This window comes from Rhincodon typus, chromosome 40 (genome assembly GCF_021869965.1).
Source record: "Rhincodon typus isolate 14 chromosome 40, sRhiTyp1.1, whole genome shotgun sequence".
Taxonomy (NCBI): Eukaryota; Metazoa; Chordata; class Chondrichthyes; order Orectolobiformes; family Rhincodontidae; genus Rhincodon; species Rhincodon typus.
In genome coordinates this window covers 5,899,914-5,912,579 of record NC_063371.1, presented here as the reverse complement: position 1 = coordinate 5,912,579, position 12,666 = coordinate 5,899,914, and the positions used below count along the sequence as shown (strand labels likewise).

The 12,666-nt window shown below is 46.0% G+C and overlaps 1 protein-coding gene across 3 annotated transcripts in view; it reads left to right on the top strand.

The window, feature by feature from the left end:
- The window catches only part of tacc1 (transforming, acidic coiled-coil containing protein 1), a 140,781-nt gene that overhangs the window by 14,874 nt on the left and 113,241 nt on the right, over nucleotides 1-12,666 (top strand). The window lies entirely within an intron of this gene.

Genomic DNA, 12,666 nt, shown 5'->3' with positions numbered 1-12,666 from the left:
AGCACCTCTGCAATGGGAATCGAAACCACAACCTTCAAACTCAGAGATTCAGACAAGACCCGAGGACACCTGAGCAGATTTGAGCTGGTTCTGAACAGCAGACGACTGAGTCAACCACGTCCCCTCCTTCCCCTCAACCCTAACCCCACCTCCCCTTTCCCAAGCCCATCTTGAGTTGTTCAACCTTGGGTCCATTCAGACAAAGTAAGAAAAAAGACTTGTATGAATGACAAGTTGAGCCTTGCTGGGGTCAAGGGTCAGATTCTACCATGCTATCAGCTTTGCCATCAAGTTGGTCAGTATCACTGGGAGGCCAGTAAGGTTGTCCTTTGTATTCAATGACAATGCAGTTGTAGAACTGAGACCCCGATCAGATGGGCCAATGGGCCGAGGAGTGGCAGATGGTGAGGTCCTGGGGAGTGGTGCTGAACAAAGAGACCTTGGGGTGTAGGTTCACCGTTTCTTGAAGGTGTAGTCACAGTTAGGCAGGGCGGTGAAGAAGGCGTTTGGTAAACTTGCCTTTATTGGTCAGTGCATTGTGTATAGGATTATAGGGATGTCAGGTTGCATCTGTGCAGGACATTTCAGGTTCTAAGGAAGGGTCACCGGACCCGAAACGTTAACTCTATTTTTTCTTTCACAGATGCTGCCAGACCTGCTGAGTCTCTCCAGCAATTTTGTTTTTGTACAGGACATTGGTTCGGCCACTTTTAGAATACTGCATACTGTTTTAGTCTTCCTGCTATAGGAAGGATGTTGTGAAACTTGAACGTGCTTAGAAAAGATTTACAAGGATGTTGCCAGGGTTTGGGTTTTGAGATATAGGGAGAGACCGAATAGGCTGGGGCTGTTTCTCCTGAAGCTTCAGAGGCTGAGGGGTGACCTGATAGAGCTTTATAAAATCATGAGGGACATGGATAAGAGGAATAGTCAAGGTCTTTTTCCCAGGGTAGGAGACTCCAAAATCACGAGGCGTAGGTTTAAGTTGAGATTTAAAAGGGACCTAAGGGGCAGCTTTTTCATACAGAGGGTGGTGCGTGTATGGAAAGAGCTGCCAGAGGAAGCGGTGGAGGCTTGTACAATTACAACATTTGAAAGGCATCTGGATGGGTACATGAATAGGAGGGGTTTAGAGGGATACGGGTCAAATGCTGGCAAATGGGACTAGATTAATTTAGGATAACTGGTCAGCATGGACAAGTTTGACCAAAGGGTCTGTTTCCTTGCAGTACAGCTCGATGACTCTATGACTCCAATGCAGCCAAGTAACTTCCCATACAACTGAAACTGCTCAGACCTTCAGTGACTGCATCCCTCAGTCACCTGCCCCTTATCATAAACTTATCCTGCTTCCCATCATCTCACCCCAACAGACCTATATCGGCTCAATTTTCAAGTTCTTATGCTTGTTTTCAAATTGCTCCGTGGCCTTGCCCCTCCCTCACTTTGTACCTTCCTCCGATCCCACAGCCTTCAGAGATCTCTGTGCTCCTGTGATACCGTCACATGTCAGCCAGATTGGGTGACGATGGTAGATTTCCCTCTCTAAAGGGCATGAGAGAACACGATGGGTTTTCAATAACAATCAAGGTTAACTTCATGTCTATCATGGCCGAGACGAGCGTTCAATTCCACATGTTCCTGATTGAATTGAAATTCCACCAGCTGCCGCTGTAGTGGGATCCTAATTCAGAGACATTACCACAGCAGCAGCATCACCCTGATGCAGGGTGTGGTGACATTGAGTGAAAATTATAGCTGTGATTAAAATGCTTGACTGTTTCCAGGCTGCAGCCAGAAGCGGATCCAACAACCATGAGCTACTTTTGTTGAAGGAGCAAACATGTCATTCAAAAATCAAAAATAACTTTCTTGAGGAAATGTACACCAAGTTATTTTTCTGTCCTGACTTTCACAAGGCACAAAGAAGCCTGAAGGACTTGCAGCCAATGAAGTACTTTAAACGTACCTGCTATTGTAGTGTAGGAAATGTAACAGCCAGTTTGTGCAGTGCAAGGTCCTAAATAAAGCAATGTGACAATGCAAGATTATAGTTTGTATGATTTTGACTGAAAACAAGGTATTGCCCAGTACACGAGGTCGATTTCTTCTGCTTTCTTTTAAACAACACAGGGAGTCTTTTTACATGCACTTGGGAGAGAAAGAAGGGCCTCAGCAGTTACATATCTGTTCTGAAAGACAGCCCTTCTGACAGTGCAGCACTCCCTCAATGCTGCAGTGGAATGTGAGCTTGTGCACAAAGCTCTGGTGCTGGTGGGAGGAGGGTGTAGGGGTGTTGAGGGGGAGGAAGGGGTGTCTATGTCCTGCTACCTCCTCTGTAAGGAAAGTTGGCTCTGACTTTTAGAAAGCTCCTCCTCAGCAATAAAGCACTGAATATTGGGTGTCCCCCCCTCGAGAGTTGCAAGCCAGTTTGCCGACTGGTCACTCAAAGGGTCTGAGAGGCATTAAGGCTCAGCAGTGGGCACTGCATGGAGACCCACCAAGATGACCTAACACTAACCCTAACCCTAACCCTATCGCAAGATGGTGGGTGTAGCCCTGGACCAACAGCAGGGCAGGAAAGCCTGGGGAGCAGGAGGGGAGAGGTTTGGGTGGGAACGGCTGGAGGAACAAAGTGAATGGAGAATGGATGTCCCTTGATGTGCCATGCTCACCTTCTTTAAAAACCCTTTGAATTAATGATGAGAAACAGACCTTCCACTCTCACTGCCCAGTGGATCAAGGCAGTGGAACTGTACTGAAGGTTTCAACTGTGCAATGATTATCCTCAGCTGACCCTTTCACTTCCAACAGGGTATTTTAATAGTGGTGTTATCCCACGTAATGTAAGAATCTAGATGTTGGTCACAAGGTATTCAAAGATCCAAGAGATCTTTAAGCATGTCCTTTGATATGTTTACTGATATTACTCTATCAGGCATTTGCCTGTCATGTCTAATACTCTGTTTTTTAATTATAAAAATTCACATGTCTCCAATGGTATGTCACCTTTCAAGTAGCCCAAGTTAAACTGGAGTCTGAGATCTTTATACTCCCAGGTCACATGCTCAGATAGAGTCATGATATCATGAGCTTGTCTCTTAAAGATACTGTGTCCCTTGAAGGTACACCAACATACTACCTGAGACATGACACAATACGCGACCATCCTCCTGTGGGGTGTTGGGGTTAGATGACCATCAGTAAGATGTTGGACTAATCTCCCAGACACAGGTTACAAACCTCCCCTGCCAAAAACATGTCTGGTGGGGGGGGGGGGGGGGTATGGGGGTGGGCTGTGAAATCCAGGACTTGAATCCTTCCGTGACTCTCCCTCCGTTGAGTTTCAGTCAATGGAAAATATGGCCCTTGTGAAATCTGGTCACAAAAACAATATAAGGTGGAGAATAAAAATAGACAAAAACAGCACGAGTGTTGTTCTGTGGTTTCATTCAAGGATTAGATCACAGGAAGGACAGCTGCTATCAGGAAGGTGGAACCTAGTTCATCTGACCTTGGAAGTACACACACACACATTGATTGATTGTTAAGATGTTAGACTGTTGAAAGTGCTTTGAAAGTCTCCTAGTTAGGTGTTTGTTGGTCCATGTTTAACCATCACTTTGCTGACCATCTACTGAGCCCATTATATTCAAACACTCCACTCACTCAAGAACAGCTTCTTCCTCGCTGACATTAGATTTCTGAATGGACCTCTCCAATTTTAAATTTAATGTTGATTTTGCTCACAGTGCTCCTTCTCTACAGCTGTAACATTGCATTCTTTGCCCTGTTCTATTACCCTAATCCACTTTATGTGCTATGATCTGCCTGTACTGTCGGCAAAACAAAACTTTTCACTGTACCTCGGTACACGTGACAACAATAAATCAAATCAAATCATGTCATCCGGGTTAGGGTGAGGATAGGCATACTGGCCTTGGCCTGAGGGTGACACAAACTCACCATAATGCTCCCAGAGCTGAAGGATTTAATTATGAGGGTAGTTTGTTGAGATCAGGCATGCATTCACTCAAGTGGAAAAAATGAAATAACAGCAGAAGTAGGCCATTCAGCTCCTTGAGTCCCCTCCTCCATTCAGTAAAATCATGGCAGGTCTGATGATAGCCTCGGCTCTACTTTCCCATCTGTCCCCTGGAACCCATGACTCCCTTGTTGATCAATAATCTGTTCAGATCAGCCTCCATTGCTGTCTGTGAAGTTGAATTCCTGAGGACGAATGATCCTCTGAGAAGGATCTTCTCCTCATCTCTGAATGATGATTTTGTTCTGTAAAGATTCCACTTGCAAATACAACCCAGACATTTATCCGTCCTTCATGCACTCCACCTCCTAGGATGTGAATAACAAATTGCAGACCATCTTTGTCTCAAAATAGCATTTTTCCAAAGCAAATGCAAGACCAGTTCTTGTAAGGAGTTCTTATGTGATATATTCGTGAACAAGATAGGTTCTTAGGACAATGGTCATGTATTCACCATTAGACAAGCTTTTTTTTAAAATTCCAGAACTTGTTTATTACTGCATTCAAATATCAACGCCAAAGTGAAATTCAAACCCATATCCTCAAAGCATCAGCTTGGGGCATTAGTCCAATGTCGATACAGCAAGCTCCTACAAACAGTGAGATGACAATGAACAGATCGTGTGTTTTTGTGATGTTGGCTAATGGGTACATGCTGTCCTCAACAGTGGCAGTCTCCTTTAATCTTCTTTCAGTTCATGCCTTGGGATTTTTTTTGGGTCCTCCTGACAGGGGTGTGGCTTTGGTTCAATTCCTTGTCTAAGTGAGAGCTTCTCTGACACCACTGCACTCCCTCAGTGCTGCCAGGGGTCTATGGGGGTCATCAAATCTCTGGAGTGGGACTTGCTCACTTGGTCTTCAAACTCGACAGTTCAACCCAGTAACCCTGACACACAAGTTTAAGTGAGCTGGACGTACCCTGAGGAACATCTTGTCTTTGTGCCAGTTCTACTAAAGGGATTCTAATTGAATGAGATTTTTGAGTGCACCTCTTAACAAAGATCTTTCCTGGTTGGAGTAGGGGTTTGGCAGGGGTAGGGGGTGTAAGGCTTTGGTTAGGTCAGTTTGTGAGCTGACCAGAGCATGGTTCAGAATAAAGCCAACAGCATGGGTTCAATCCCCATAATGGCTGTAGCTATCCTGGGAGGTCTAGCTCCTTACCACAGTGGCTCACTGCTTAGCATTGCTGCCTCACAGTGCCGGGGACCTGGGCTTGATTCCACCCTCTGGCGACTGTCTGTGGGGAATTTGCACGTTCTGCCCTTGTCTGCGTGGGTTTCCTCTGGGTGCTCCAGTTTCTTCCCACGGTTCAAAGATGTACAGGCTAGGTGGATTAGCCATGAGAAATGCAGGGTTACAGGGATAGGTTAGGGGAGTGCGCCTGGGTGTGATGCTCTTCGGAGGGTTGGTATGAACTTGATGGGCAAAATGGTCTGCTTCTACACTGTAGGGATTCTATGACCCTACATCTGTAGATTGCTCACCCTCAAGCTATTCATAACCAGTGGTCTCTCTTCAACAGACAGGTGCCTGTGGTCCTTTGTGGAATATGCTGTTTATATCTTTACTCTTCATGATCTCTCCTCCTCAAAGCATTTCCTCCCACATTTCCAATGGCACCAGCCACAATCCTTCGTTGGTAGATCCAATCAATGAGTACTGATGAGCTATTCAACTGCAGAGGCATATCAACCAGTCTGATTCTCCCTCCTCCGCTGCATAGGCAGTTTTCAGTGGGAAGTCACTCATAGTGGGGACACTGAAGTCTTTATCAACCTTAGCTGAGCCTCAGTTAGCTCAGCTCAGTCCAGGAACTGGCCTTTTGTGACTTGGTCTGAGAATGCTCAGGGTTTCACTGTTACCCACTGGGCATGTGAGGAGAAGTTCCTGGTTTGGGTCCTCAATCTCCCCTCCCTCTGCCTCAAACCCATGCATAGGCAACATGACCTTTGACTGTTTGACTCACACAGCAAGAGGCTGGTCACAAAACATCCAGGCACGTGTTGAATCTCTGTTTACAAACAGAAGTCTGCACAATCTCCCAGAAATGGCCATGCTCCGATTTATGACTGTGCATGTTTGAATTGAGTAATGCACAGTTCGTCGAGGGTGGAACATGGAGCTGGATAAGAATTTGGTAAAAAGTAGGGAACAAAGCAAGGGATATCGGAGCTGGTTACACATGAGGTACAGAAAACATGCTACACTGGGACAGGGGTGCTGTCCAATTTCCTGGGAGCTGGCATACATTTCATTCTTAGACCAAGGAGGGTGGGGTGGGTAAAAGCTTGGCATGTAAGTGCACCTCTCACTGACCAAGTTAGTCATGTCAGGATTCAAGTAGTGACCAGCTGCAAAGACAGCAGGATACACTGCAACAAACACACTGAGTCAAAATCTGTAGATGACAGTTTTAATGACAAGAAAGCCAGGGAGATGCAAGAAGTAGCTGCAGAATTTCTGGAAGATTATGCATTGGCAAAGACAAGTGACAAGCAATATTTAATTCTGATAAATACAAAGTAGAGCATTCACCGCCAGCACCTGCCTGTTCCTCTGAGAGCCATTCGTCATCCTGACTTGCAAGTGTATCTCTGTTCCTTCAATATTGCTGGGTCAAAGTCCTGGAACTCCCAAACAGCACTGTCCATACACCATATGGACAATAGTGGTTCAACAGGGTGGCTCACCACCACCTTCTCCAGGGTACAGAATACTAAATGGCCGAATGGCCTAATCTCTGCTCCTATGTCTTATGGTCTTATGGCAGTTAGGGATGGGCAGTAAATGCTGAACAGAGTGGATGTTGGGAAGATGCTTCCATTGGTAGGAGAGACTAGGACCCGAGGGCACAGCCTTAGAGTAAAGGGAAGACCTTTTAGAACGGAGATAAGGAGAAACTTCTTTAGCCAGAGAGTGGTGAATCTGTGGAATTCACTGCCACAGAAGGCAGTCGGGGCCAGGTCATTGAGTACATTTAAGACTGAGATAGATAGGTTCCTGATTATCAAGGGGATCAAGGGTTACGGGGAGAAAGCGGGAGAATGGGGTTGGGGAGCTTATCAGCCATGATTGAATGGTGGCTCAAACTCGATGGGCCAAATGGCCTAATTTCTGCTCCTATGTCTTATGGTGTTATGGCAGTTAGGGATGGGCAGTAAGGGCTGGTCCAGCCAGTGCCTCCCACTTCTTTTGAACAAACAAAAAGACATGGGGCCATGGGTAAACAATGAACAGAGTTGGATTGCTGCTGAAAGAGCTAACCAGCAGTAAAAACCTGCAGGACTGCACGATGAAGAAAATTATCACAATGCAGTGGGATCTTCATGATCGAGAATCCATTTATCTGCTGTTGGCATAATAGGGGCAAGCTCTGTGAACATTTGGTTTCTTTATTGCTCAGTCTGAATTGAGGGAACATCTCCCATATTCCCAGGAGTAGGCAGTGCAGCCCTGTGCAGTTCTCTCGATGCTCCTCTCAAACTAGTTTGCTGAGACCAAGGGACCAAGGCTTTTGTCCCAGTCTGTAGTTTGGCAGAAGACACTCACTGCAATTGCTGGTAGTGTCCAAAGCGGTTTGCTAGGGGCTTCACTGCAGCACTGTACTCCATGATCCTTTGGGTATCTGATGTGTGAGGAGGGCAGGCAACCTGGAGGTACTTCTTTTGGGACTGCTCCAGGCACTGACTCAAACTGCTGCCTGCCAGGGATGCCAATCTGATTGTTCACTCCTCTCCGTGTCTGCCTCCACCACCATCACCCCCCCCCCCCCCCCCACAACCTTGGTGAGCATCAAACTGGGGTCTGTCAGTGTGCCTAAAGCCTTCACGCATGGCAGGCACTGCTCACCATGATCTGTTTCATCAATGGAATGGGCCAACTGCATTTGTGATGGCCACTGTTCAGCACGCAAGGGACAGGGCACACTGGTTCAGAGATGGTCACCGATTGGCACTGCCATCCACATAGTGCTCCTCCCACCTGCCCTATCTGTGGCAGGGTTTGGGTTTGTGCCGGACTCTTCAGTCACCTCAGAACTGAACAAGACCGGAATGGGAACAAATCACCCTCTACATGGAGGGACTGCCTGTGGAGAAGACTGTCCACCACAACATGGACTCGTGAGGAGAATATCCAGTTCTTGCCATCATTGCTGTTTAATGATGCGTAGCAAAGCCCTTAACCAGTGTCTGTGCTGAGAACAAAAAGCTGTGCTGGAGAGATGGTCAGCCAGCATCAAGTTGAAAATGGGAGCAGGGGACCTGTGGGAAAAATAAGCTAACTATTAGAATAGCCAATGAGTGTGTATATATGTGTGAGGAGCAATGTCAGGTCACATCAAACTGGGACCCCAGTCAGAGATGTCCTCTCATCCTAGCCCTTGAACACTGTTCTATTTAATGAAAGATTGATGCTCATGGACATGGGTGTTGACTGCCTGTCAGAAACAACACAGATCTTATTAGACTTCAGCACCAGACAAAACTGCTGAATTCAAACAATGGCTCTTCAGAGGTGTTCCAGCAGGCTCCAAGTTAATATTGAAATCCATGCAGTTACACATATTTACAAAGAATAACTCTTGGAGCTCTGTCCCCGCACCCCATGAAAGAGATTTGTGAGGCTGTTATTTCTCTGAAAGACATTTGCACAGGTTTGCATATGTAAAGTGCAACTTGATCAAACATGGGCAACTCTTCCTGGCTCAGATAACATTGGCTACAAACAATGCTCAACCACTGAGCATGAGAAATGCTCTTTACATTTCTTACCAATCACCAGAATGGGTTCATGTACTTTCCAGGCTACGGTGGGATAGCTGATCTCGGACTGACAGTGCAGAAGACTTGCTGGTTGCTGGTTGGCAGGTCTCAAACACTGAGGGTGAAAGTTGGCTTTTCTTACTGTGTTTTAGGTGCAGTGTGTTCCTCAATCTCGTACCAACTCTGATCCAACGTGAACATCTCTCTCACCTTGCACAAGGTGACAGCATGAAGCTGCACCGAATTGGTCAGGTGAGTCTGCTGTCCTGACTACTTATCAGATGATATCATACTTGTTTTCACAACCTTTCCCCTTGCCTGGGGATGGTGACCCTCAGGTTAAACCATCACCAGTCATCTCTCCAATGAGAAAACAGTCCTCTGGACCTATAGGACCAAGGCAACTTCACCTTTAGTTCTTGTGCTCTCTTTTCTTTTGTTTGTGGGATGTAGGCATTGCTGGCAAGGCCAGCATTTGTTGCCTATCCTGAATTGCCCTGGAGCTAGTGGTGGTGAGTTGCCTTCTTGAACTGCTGCAGTCCATGTGGCTATAGGGATACCCACAGTTCTGTTAGGGAGGGAGTTCTCTGATTTTGACCCAGTGACAATGAAGGAACAGTGATGTTGTTCCCAAGCCAGACTGGTGTGTATCTTATGATGCTGTTCTCATATTGTTCTCATTCCTTCTCGTCACTGGAGGTTCAGAAGATGTTGGAAAATGGGGTTGCGACCAAGATATCAGATTTGGAAGAACACAGAGATTTCAGAGGGTTCTAGGGTTGAAATGAGATGAGCAAAATAGAGGTGGAAGAGTCCATGGAGGGATTCAGGGTAGCACAGACTTACCTGTTGAAGAACTCAGGCTAGGAGAAGCTCCAGTTTTTAAGTGAAATAATTCAACAATTTGTCCAAAATTTCCTTAAGTTTAAAACAAAAACTAAGTGTCAACCGCCTTAATATTTTGCTGACTCAAACAACTAGTCACCTCTTGAGTTCATGGTGCGGACAGCAATTGGTTAACCAAAAACTGAAACACATCAAAATCTGATTCATCAAGACAAGTCCAAAGGCAATACTCTTTCGATAAGAAGAAGCTGGACTGCTACTTGTTGCACGAGTGCACACCCGAGGTCTCTGTTCTTGCACCTTGCTGATTAAATTTTATTGAAATGGCTATTTGTCTTCAGTGCTGATCACTGCTCTGTATCTAAAGCTGGAGCTCAAAGAAGGATCTGCATTTATATAGCATTTGACTTCAGAATATCCCCAAGTACTTTACAGGCAATAAAATGCACTTTGAAATGTATTCACTTCTGTGATGTAAGAATGTTTGACACAGTATGCTTCTGCAAACAATGTGATCATGACCAGGTTGTCTTTTGTTGTGATGTTAAACAGAGAACCCTCTGTTTTACTTTGAAATTTTGCCAGGGGATGCTTTTCATGACTGACCTGAAGTTCTCGTCAGAAAGTTGACCTTGCAGCAGTGCCTCACTTTTACATCAGCAAGGATTAGATGCTCACATCTCCACAGTGGGACAGAAAGGCACAGAATTTTGGAGGGATGAGGGTGTTATGCACTTTTTGTGATTTAGCTCAGCCCTTGTTTCTGCAGGAGGACAGGATAGTGTACTCCCTCGAAAATTTATAATTCAAATGACTGCTGTGTTCACTTTTTCTTTATTCCTTCTCTCAGACGGTTGTGAGTTTGTAGAAATTCTTGCCGCAGAGAGATACAGGGGCAGTGTCCTTGTGCATATTTAAAGCTAAGATGGATGGATTCTTGATCAGTCGAGGAATCAAGGGTTACAGGAAATAAAGCACTAAAGTGGAAACAGACCAAACACAGGCAAATGGGACTAGATTAATTGTGAAAGCTGGGTGGCATGGAAGAGCTGAAAACTCTATGAGGAATGTTGATTGGAAAAATGCAGGAAAGTAGACATGAGGAATGTTGGGTCAGCCATGATCATATTGAATGTTAGAGCAGGCTTGACGAGCCAAATGGTGTACTCCTGTTCCTATTTCTTATGGTCCTGCAGTCCTTACAGAATGTCGGTGTTGCTGGCTAACCTCAAAGATAGGACCCTAAGACACTAATTGTTGCCTACACTTAATTGCCCTGGAGAAGGTGGTGGTGAGCTGCCTTCTTGAACTGCTGCAGTCAATGTGCTGTAGGTAGGCCCACAATGATGTTAAGGAGAGAGTTCCAGTTCCAGGGTTTTGACCCAGTAACCTTGATTAATTGGCAACATTTTTCCAAGTCAGGACGGTGTGTGGTTTGGAGGGGGACTTGCAGGTGCTGGTGTTGCTATGTATCTGCAGCCCTTGTCCTTCGAGTTGGTAGTGGTCAGTGTTCAGAAGGTGCTGCCAGAGGAGCCTTCATGAGTGGTTGTAGTGAATCCTGTGGATGGTACACAGTGCTGTCACTGTGTCTTGGTGGTGGAGAGAGAGTGAATGCTGAAAGTCGTGGATACAGTACCGGTCAAGCAAGCTGATCCAACCTAGTGCCATGGCTAAAGACCTGGAGAAGATGCTGGGAATAGTAAGCTGATGCATCAATGATGACTCTTAGAAACATGGTAGCCGGCAGGGTTGACAAAATGTCTGATGCAGGCTCAAGTTGGGTGGGAGGGCTGGTAATGAGGGAAGGTCCTTGAACTAAATTGAATGATTAATTGTCACTTGCACTTTACAGTGAGTAATACAATAAAATACAGTGAAAAGTTTCAACTGTTGCCACAATCCAGTGGCGTTTTGAATAGTTTAAGAACGAAAAGATATGACTGAAAGAGAGTCTATCTTTGTTCCGTCATCTCCGCCATGAGCCCTGAGCTGACTCACCAATGACACCTACACTGTCACCTCATCTACCACCTCACCACTGCCTGGGCCAGACCCACCAATGTAGGAGTTGCCACTCTTTAGGTGCCATCTCCTTGCTGCTGGGCCCACCTCATCGATACCATGTGGAAGTGACTGTCCAGGGTGGCTGTAAGTCCTGGATCATGGCAGCATCTAAAACAGTGAGTTGGACCAAGAGAATCTGGAACCAAAAGAACCTGAGCAAGGATTTGTCGGCAGCACGGTGGCTCAGTGGTTAGCACTGCTGCCTCACAGCGCAAGTGATTCCAGCCTTGGGCGACCGTCTGTGTGGAGTTTGCACATTGTCCATGTGTCTGTGTGGGTTCCTTCCCACAGTCCAAATATGAGCAGGTTCGGTGGATGGGCCATAGGATACACAGGGTTACAGGGGCGGGTGTGGGTGGGATGGTCTTTGGAGGGTTGGTGTGGACTTGATGGGCTGAATGGCCTGCTTCCACACCATAGGGATACAATGATTATGATAATTGCATGAGGTGCATTGGGACACAATATATTTCCCGGACGCAATATATTTCCCAGACACAGGGACTGACTGGATAGATAGCCATGGTCATTTCTTATGCTCTGTACAATCTGGCATTTCGAAATCAGTGACTAATGTGATGCAGGAAGATAACTTCCTTGTGTCTGTTTGCACAATGCATGCAGTTTATATCTGTGTGTAAGGGGTAAGTCTGGGGATAACTGGTGCCGCATTCATTTTATCCTGATGTTAACTGCTGCCGTTCAGGTCTTTCTGTCAGATCACACTGCCCTCTAGTGTTTAATTCACCTCAGTAAATCAAGACACCTTGTTAAAATTCTTTCCATTCATTCTCTCTCTTCTGGTTACTTCACTTTCTCTTTCACCCTGGATACTTGCATAAAAAAGAACCAATTTGATAGGCCGAGACAACAAGGTGCAGGGCTGGATGAACACAGCAGGCCAAGCAGCATCACAGGAGCAGAGAGGCTGACGTTTCGGGCCTAGAC